The sequence below is a fragment of the Limulus polyphemus genome, unplaced genomic scaffold (assembly GCF_000517525.1).
Source record: "Limulus polyphemus unplaced genomic scaffold, Limulus_polyphemus-2.1.2 Scaffold1313, whole genome shotgun sequence".
In the NCBI taxonomy this organism is placed as follows: domain Eukaryota; kingdom Metazoa; phylum Arthropoda; class Merostomata; order Xiphosura; family Limulidae; genus Limulus; species Limulus polyphemus.
In genome coordinates, this window is record NW_013666923.1 from 259,699 (window position 1) to 268,154 (window position 8,456).

The 8,456-nt window shown below is 33.3% G+C and overlaps 1 protein-coding gene across 1 annotated transcript in view; it reads right to left on the reverse strand.

Annotated features, from left to right (window-relative positions):
* Window positions 1-8,456, reverse strand: part of LOC106463050 (period circadian protein-like) — a gene marked incomplete at its 5' end in the record, with an annotated part of 38,910 nt that overhangs the window by 3,530 nt on the left and 26,924 nt on the right.

Genomic DNA, 8,456 nt, shown 5'->3' on the forward strand with positions numbered 1-8,456 from the left:
AATACGTTAATTATTAATTAGTTAATTACTTAATTAACGTAATAACTTAGTATATATATATATATATATATAATATATATATAATAAATATATATATATAGAGAGAGAGAGAGAGAGAGAGCTTGTATAAATTAACAATTTACTAGTTTTATGCTCTGTTAAAATCTAATTAACACAGAAATGGTCATAATAAACAAAGCAGTTTTTAATACAAGAAAATATTAGACACTTAATGCTTGTTACATGAGGTAACTACATAAAAATGTCCATTAGAGATTTGATGCAATGTGCTGGTATAGTAGTTTGAGTTATTAAAAAGTGACGTACTAGCAAGTGCTCACTTGGTAGAGCACTTGCCTGGCATGTGACAGGGTTCAAGTTCAAATCCGAGGCAAGTAAATATGAACTATGTTATAGGAATACAATTACTTCAATGATAATGATGCATTTTACTAAATTTATATGTTACAAGAATCTTTCCTCTAAGGATTTTGTTTTTGTTTTCACAAATATTTACAATCAGAATCTCAAACTGTAAAGCGTTGCTCTCTATTATTGCCAATGTTAACTCATTCCCTAAGCCAAATGGTTAGAAAAATAAAATTGTCTTATATGGAGCCTAGGCTGTTTTTATAAATTCTAAATTTTGTCCTCTCATCTTATTACCTTCAAAATATGACACTTAGAAATTAAAGGCCTTTATTCCATTGGTCCCCTGGAAAATCTTGTAAACTTCAATATGGTCACTTCTTAACCATCTTTTCTCAAAAGAAAATAAGTTAAGAGATCTGATTTATTCATATAAAATAACCTTTCATTATCTGGAATGAGCCTAGTAGCCTTCCTCTGAGCCTTTTCTTAGATAATGAGACCAAAACTGTATAAAGACTGTATCAGATTTTATCCCTACTACAGAAATAAGACTAACTGACCTATAATTTCCTGGTTAACTATTATCAACCACTTTTAAAATAGAAGTAACATTGGGAGCTCTCCAATCAGACTATGCCCACTGTCTATTAAACTACCAAAAATAAGAGGCTCACATATCTCATTTTTGATTTACTTTAAAACTTGGGGGAAAACTTAGCCTAGATTTGGTGCTTTATAAATTTTTAACCTCTCAATCTATCTACATAATACTAAGGCATTAATATCAACAAGATTCGGGTCAATTCTAATACTTCCAATAGGATACACAGGGTTAAGTATATTGCTGATACCTTCTCTGGCAAAAACAGAAAACATTTAAAAGATCAGCCACCTCATAACTATCAACAAAGTTCTTGCCATTACCATGCTTTAAAGGCCCAATTCTTATTTCAAAGTTTTGCTTATCTTTAATTTACTTAGAGATAACTTTGCTGTTAGTTTTAACATTATCAGCTAGCTTTTTCATAAACCCTTTAGGATTAAAATATAAAGGGGGACAGGCAGTATGAAGATATCAGGTAGCCATGCACATTTGTAAGTGCAGTCCCAAGTGCTGGCTAGATGAGTATCCAGGGTTACAGCACAAAGGATTGTCCTGTACTTGTAAGAGGAAGATTCACAGTGGTGAAGACTGGCAATCAGGTAGAAACTAGACTTATTCCTTGGGCTAGCAAAGTCATGAAAACAGCCTAGTAAGCAGGCAACCAAGGATAGTCAAAATGAACCAGTAGATCCTGAGGAGAACAGCACAATGAGAATAACAAGTAAGGAAGTAAAATAAGGTCAAAATGAAATTGTACAGTGTACCCCATCCAAGTTTGAGGTACAAGATATTAGTTGAAAACAGTAATCATAACTCCAATGCTTTAAAATACTATGCAAAGATGTGCAGGTGGGAAAAGCCACCCACAGAGGAATCATCTGCTATCTTATGGCACCCTCTGTCCAGTTTCCTCTCATGGGGCCCCCAGCTCAGAGAATGGCATAGGGTCTAGGGACAATCATGGAAGTAAAAGAAAACATACAATATACAAAAGTTCTGACTGTATAAAACAACCAAAATATGAAGTCTTCATGTTACGAGAGAGAGAGAGAGATTGGGAAGTTTTTTAATTTCATTTAAGAAGTGTAATGGAACTTGACTGTTAGTGATTTCATCTGACTTAGAGTATTACCAGAGGAGGGAAATGGAATTTCGAAGTTAAAAAAACAGTGCTGTGATGTAAGCAAAAGTTGAAAAACAAGTGTTGAATTTGGCAAGAAGAAACCCAAAATACATTCTTTAAGGTGCTCAACTATGTCTTGATAAACAAGATGGACCAACTGCAACAAACAACTTGTTAATACTGTAAGAGAAAGATCTAAAGAGCATGATCTAGATCTTAGCATTGTAAGTCCATAAACTTACCGCCATCCCACTTCGAGCAGTCTCTAAGAACTTGAGTACAAAATGTATTTGGACTCAATCATATACCAGACTTTAGAATTCTCTCCAATGGGTATGGCACAGGATGTTAAAGATACTGACAAGTGTTGAATTTGGCAAGAAGAAACCCAAAATACATTCTGCTGTGTCCACTGCAGAAATTCAACCCTAGATCTTAGCATTGTAAGTCCATAAACTTACCGCCATCCCACTTCGAGCAGTCTCTAAGAACTTGAGTACAAAATGTATTTGGACTCAATCATATACCAGACTTTAGAATTCTCTCCAATGGGTATGGCACAGGATGTTAAAGATACTGACAAGTGTTGAATTTGGCAAGAAGAAACCCAAAATACATTCTTTAAGGTGCTCAACTATGTCTTGATAAACAAGATGGACCAACTGCAACAAACAACTTGTTAATACTGTAAGAGAAAGATCTAAAGAGCATGATTTTTCATAAGGGATCAAAAATCTTTTTCATACTCTCCTGAATGATTTGGTACATGCAAGATAACTATAAACAGCTCTGATGAAACATAAAAAACAATATTCTGAATGATAATCTGTGTCAGTTAAGACAAGTAATGCAAATAAAGAAAATAAGGTAAGAGATCATATCATAGATATAAGAACATCTTCTGCCCAATGCAAAATAAAATTAAAATTATATCATGAGGGAAAGAAGCTAAACAAAATAAGTTGCTAAAGGTTCAAAATGATGAGTTGTTTGTTTGTTTTACAGCAAAGCCATACTGGGCTATTTGCTGTGTCCACTGCAGAAATTCAACCCTAGATCTTAGCATTGTAAGTCCATAAACTTACCGCCATCCCACTTCGAGCAGTCTCTAAGAACTTGAGTACATTGTTGATGAAAAGCTTGAAATAGACATGTGAACGAGTGGGAAAAAGAGATTAATGAGTCCCAAGGAATCAAAAGCACAATGAAGCACAATCATAATACATTAAAAATAAAACAATATTTGTGAGAATAATGGAGATAGACAAGACATAGAACATCAAATGCACTAACTACCAAAGAAAGACAACAAGTGTTGAATATCAACAAGAATGAACTGACAATCGAGGCACCCATGAAGAGTACCCAGTTTCTTTATCAAAAGAACAAATGATATGCAGCTGTGAAGCCATATATGTGGAAACTCCTTGTGAAAAATGGACATTAAAGGCTGACATAAAATATATTCCTACCATGGTAGTGCAATTTTCTATGAGGAAGATGACATAACAGGGAGAACCATGGTTGAGCCAGCCAAAGTGGAGCAACCAGAAAAACCTAAAATTTTATATCTGACTCAGTCATTAACATAGCCATTGAAAATGAAAGGGTGTAGAGTACACACTGTGGTAATAAGGCAGAAAAGATCCCGGAAAAGAGAATCTGCCAAAATATTCATCACACATGGAAAATGACATGTTTGAAGGTACACATACTGAAATAATGGATCTATGGTCAAACTCTATTGGAAAGCTAAATTCTACTATAGGTAATGCATGTGAAAGTGACCCAAGGGAATAATTTTGTGAAGCTATCATCCTCAAAGTAGGAAGATGTTTTTGGAGTAATTGTAGAAGACAGGAGTTTGTACACATAAAATTCTAAAGCTTGAAGTGCCATAGAAGATGGCTGAAGAGTCCAAAAACCTATGATGGACCAAATACTGAGTTGTTATCAACTGAGATTTGGTGTTAGAATTGATCAACCTGAGTGGAGGATAGACAAAACACTAATTGTTTTATAAAAGTAGAAGTCAATGTTGAGTGAATGGAGATGACTGGCTAAGGCCATGACTACTTTATAGAAAAAGATATGGAGCCAAAGCTAGGCTAAATGGAAGGGCAGTAAACTGTTAAGCTGCCTTTTAATGGCCAAATATATAGAAAATTGTGTGATGATTGATGAATCAGTATACAAAGATAAGCATCTTTGATATACAGCTTTCTTATCAAGCATCCATATAAAAAAAAAAACTTTAGTAATGTTCTTATATTTTTTCAAAGAATAATTGGGATGAGATGGATCTGTCACAGGTCCTTAACTACAAGATTTCTTCAGAATTATAAAAACAGGAGAGTAAAAAACCTAGCAAAATGTGGTAAACAATTTTGACAGTTCCTTTTTGTAAGAGATTCAAACCTTCCTGATAGGCAAATTCAATTGGAAGGAAGCAGTATAGATTCAGGGTAAAAAATATCAATGTATAAAATTGGACTGTTGAAACCCAGAGTCAAACAGATGAACACATGAACCTATATAACCCCCCAACAGTCCAGATGAAGGATACATCTGATTATAAAATTTCTCATTGACCCTATTTGTTTGTAGAGAGTCAATGAGTGATTTCAATAAAACCACTCTGCTTGCTTCTAGGCATGGCAACTAAACTATGGTGAAAGGAACAAGTATAAGCATTGGACATAGAGAAATATGAAGCAGGAAAAGAAGGCAAGCCAAGATCAATATGCTGATCAATTCACACATTAGAAGAATACTTTTGAACTAGACCTACAAAACATTTGAAGGAATTGTAGTATTTTCTACTTAAATGAAGAGTTAACACTGGGGTAACACTATTTTGAGAATTCATGAGAAAGGCACAAAGTTTATAGAATGCATATCAACATGAAAATTTGACTTGTGACAGAAAAGCTGAGCTTATGTAGTTCCTCTGGTGCTTGTGCCAATAACTTTGGATAATGTGACACATGTAATGCATTGCATCATGGATATGCAAAACCAAAAACAATATGGTTGTTGACAGAACAAAAACAACTCAACAAGAAAATGTTTACAGTATTTCAAAGGTTAGTCTACCCGATTTGAACTAATGATATTTATCCTTGAATTTGTCCTATATTAAGTTTTATATCTTTCCTGTTATGATTTTTCTTTTATGAGAAACAGTATCATCTTGAATTAGAAGAAATTTGTTTATATAAGTTCCCAAATATGTCAAACATCAAATTTTGACTCATTATACAAATTCGTTAATTGTAAATCTTGTCTCATCCTGTAAATTGGGAGTCTTAAAATTAGGAACTAAAACTTCATTTCTTTTTATATAAACATCTAGTAAAATAAAAACTAATTATGCAATGATCACTCTTCCCCAACCGTTCCTCACTTCACTATTGTAACCATATTCCTTATTAGTGGTTAACAATGAATATAAAATGGCATCCTATCCCTGAAATGGCACTCTAATAAATTGCTATAGAAAACTATGCTGAATCACTTGATGAAATCTCTCTCCATCTCTATTTGACTTCATACAATCCTAATCAATGCATCTAAAATTTAAGTTTCCCATATTTTTGCATCAGCATTCTTATTAGTAACAACCTCTTTACAACATTATCCTTTTTATTGCAAAGATTCAACCTCTTGACTACCATTTTTTATGTCTTCAATCTCAACATCTCTTATATGAAGAGCCATACCACACTCTGTTTTTTGAAATTTTTATGACTATTAAATACCTTAATTCCTATTTTTTTATGTTCTTCAAATGTAATTAAGTTTCAATAATTCCCATTATATCATAGTTATCAACTTTAACTAGAGCTCTGAACTCATCCATTTTGTTGCTAACACTCCTAACTTTTTGTCTTTAAATCTGGCAAACTTAATTTTGAAATTAATCTTTAATTTGTTATGCTCTAAATATCCTATTTCCAAACTAATCATTGTGCCAGCCAGCCTATTAATTTGTTTTTTTCCTCAATTTCCCAATCTCGTTCATCACTATGTAATTTTACTTTGAACTATCTTTAACGAATATCTGTAAGAGCTTCTACAGATATCATACTACCTTATATGCTTAAGTGGAACCCTGAAGAAGACTACAACAGAAAGAAAAGATAAGGAAAATACTACTACCATTTACCTTTACTACCTGCAAAATTTCAGTGAAAAACTCAAATGCATAGCCAAGAAATTCAACATAGATGTCCAGTGGAAATCCTACAAGACATTAAGATCCATTCTGGTGAAAAAACAAACAGAAACCTATCAATGAGAAACCCAAAAACGTAATTTATGAAATTCTATGTTCCTGCAACAAAAAACATTGGAGAAATGGGAAGAAGACTTGTGACCAGAATAAAAGAGCATAAAGACAGTATAAGACTCATGAAAACACAAAATTTGGTCATTTCACTAAAACAATAAAACCTTTACAAAACATATATTCCAGATTAGAGGTAAGTAACCTGTGGCTACCATTAGTTGGATGTACAGAAAGTTTCTCCACCAATCAGAAACAGGGATAAACCAACCAATCATAACATGCCCTTCACAATCCTCCAGAATACTATAATTACCAACAATACCCTACATACGCACTGACCTGAAGATGATAAGCAGAAGACTTTCGAAATATCCTCCTCTTTACTTGTGTTTCTAAAACAGGCAGTTGCCATCTATTCAATCAAATTTTTGAACTTGTCTCTGTAGTGACCCCTTTGTAAACAAAGCACTTTCACTCACATCCTCCGGAAAGCATCCTTACCTTAACTATGTTCATTTTCTGTCTTGCTTCCTTGGTTTCCTAATCTGTACTTCCCCCCCCCCTCTCTCTAATTGTATAATCATCTCTAACTTATCCTGAAGTAAGCAAGCTCTGATTTTACATCTCATTCTATAACAATGCGTGTTCAATAGTCTTGTACATTGATGTTTACTAACCTAGAATTCACTAAACACTTAATGATGTCTGCATATGTAATGCAGCTGAGATAGGCTAAAGATCAAAATACACTTGTTTTATTTTGTTAAACAAATATGTTGAGTTTCTTGATAAAATATATACAACAGCTAATTATATTTATTGAACATATTATTTCAACTTGTGAATAAAAAAACAAGAAATCAACTTATACCTCAACATACAATACAATACAACACCATGAGGAAAATCACTAATGAATTTTTAGATAGTAATTGGTAAAGAACTTAGGCTAAAAATGTTATTAATTATTTTTGAAGTGTTTATGCTGAAGATGGTTCTATCTTGTCAACAATTTCATAATTCTAGATTTCTGCCAAATGATCAGGTCTTCAATTTATTTTATGTTAAAAATATCCTAACAACAGAAGTTTGTTTGTAGACAAAGGTACATAGTTCAAATTCTGTTACTGATGAGTGTTGCCAAGTTAGCCTATTTCCCATTTGATGAATCCCATGTTCTAGAGATCATTTTCCCAAAAGTGAGACAAACATAACAGTATGGTTTGTCATCAATAAAAACAGCGGATGTGGGAGTGATGGAGTTAGACTTTCAAATACTTTTCTAGGAATGCCTGATAATAATAATAAAGGATTTTCCAGGGTTTAGAATGCTGAAATATTTGTTTATAAAATTCCATGAATTTTTAAGATTTTCATGATCAGTGAGAACACTGGTAAGTCGTAATGAAACTGAGATACACCTTTTTTCTTCAACATATATTTAAAATATGTGAAACAGCAAAAATTAAAGAATTACTGAAGGTTGAACATAAATGCTGCCCTTGAAACTACTTCCTCCATCACGAATCATGTTCAATCTGATGGCTGTAATTATACATTGTTGGCTGAGACTGTAACTTGCACTGTATAAAGCAGTGTTGTAGGTCTTGAGACCACTCTTTTGGAGGTCTTGGTCTTAGACCAATTGGGTCTCAATGTTTTACAGGTCTCTAATCTTATAAGTTTTACCACTATTTAGACCTATCCAGGATTATTAAGTGCTAAATATCAATTACACAGCAGTTCATACGAGGCACAGTATAGCATCAAAGATGTTTTACAAGTAAAATCCCCTTGGTATTTAGTACTACACCTTAAATCATCTTTGCAATGATTATTATAGTGCCTCCCTTATTTTTGCTTACATCACCAGTTGCCATATTACCTTTATGTCAGTCTGCAGTTATAACACGTTTTTGATTCAGCGAGTCACATGACTAGTGTGACGCCACGTTTCTAGAACTATCCTGTACTTTGGCGAATGCTCTAGTATTTACTAGATATAGGGTAGTTGGGTATATATAAGAGGGGACAATGTGATACTATACACACATTACCTAATAGTG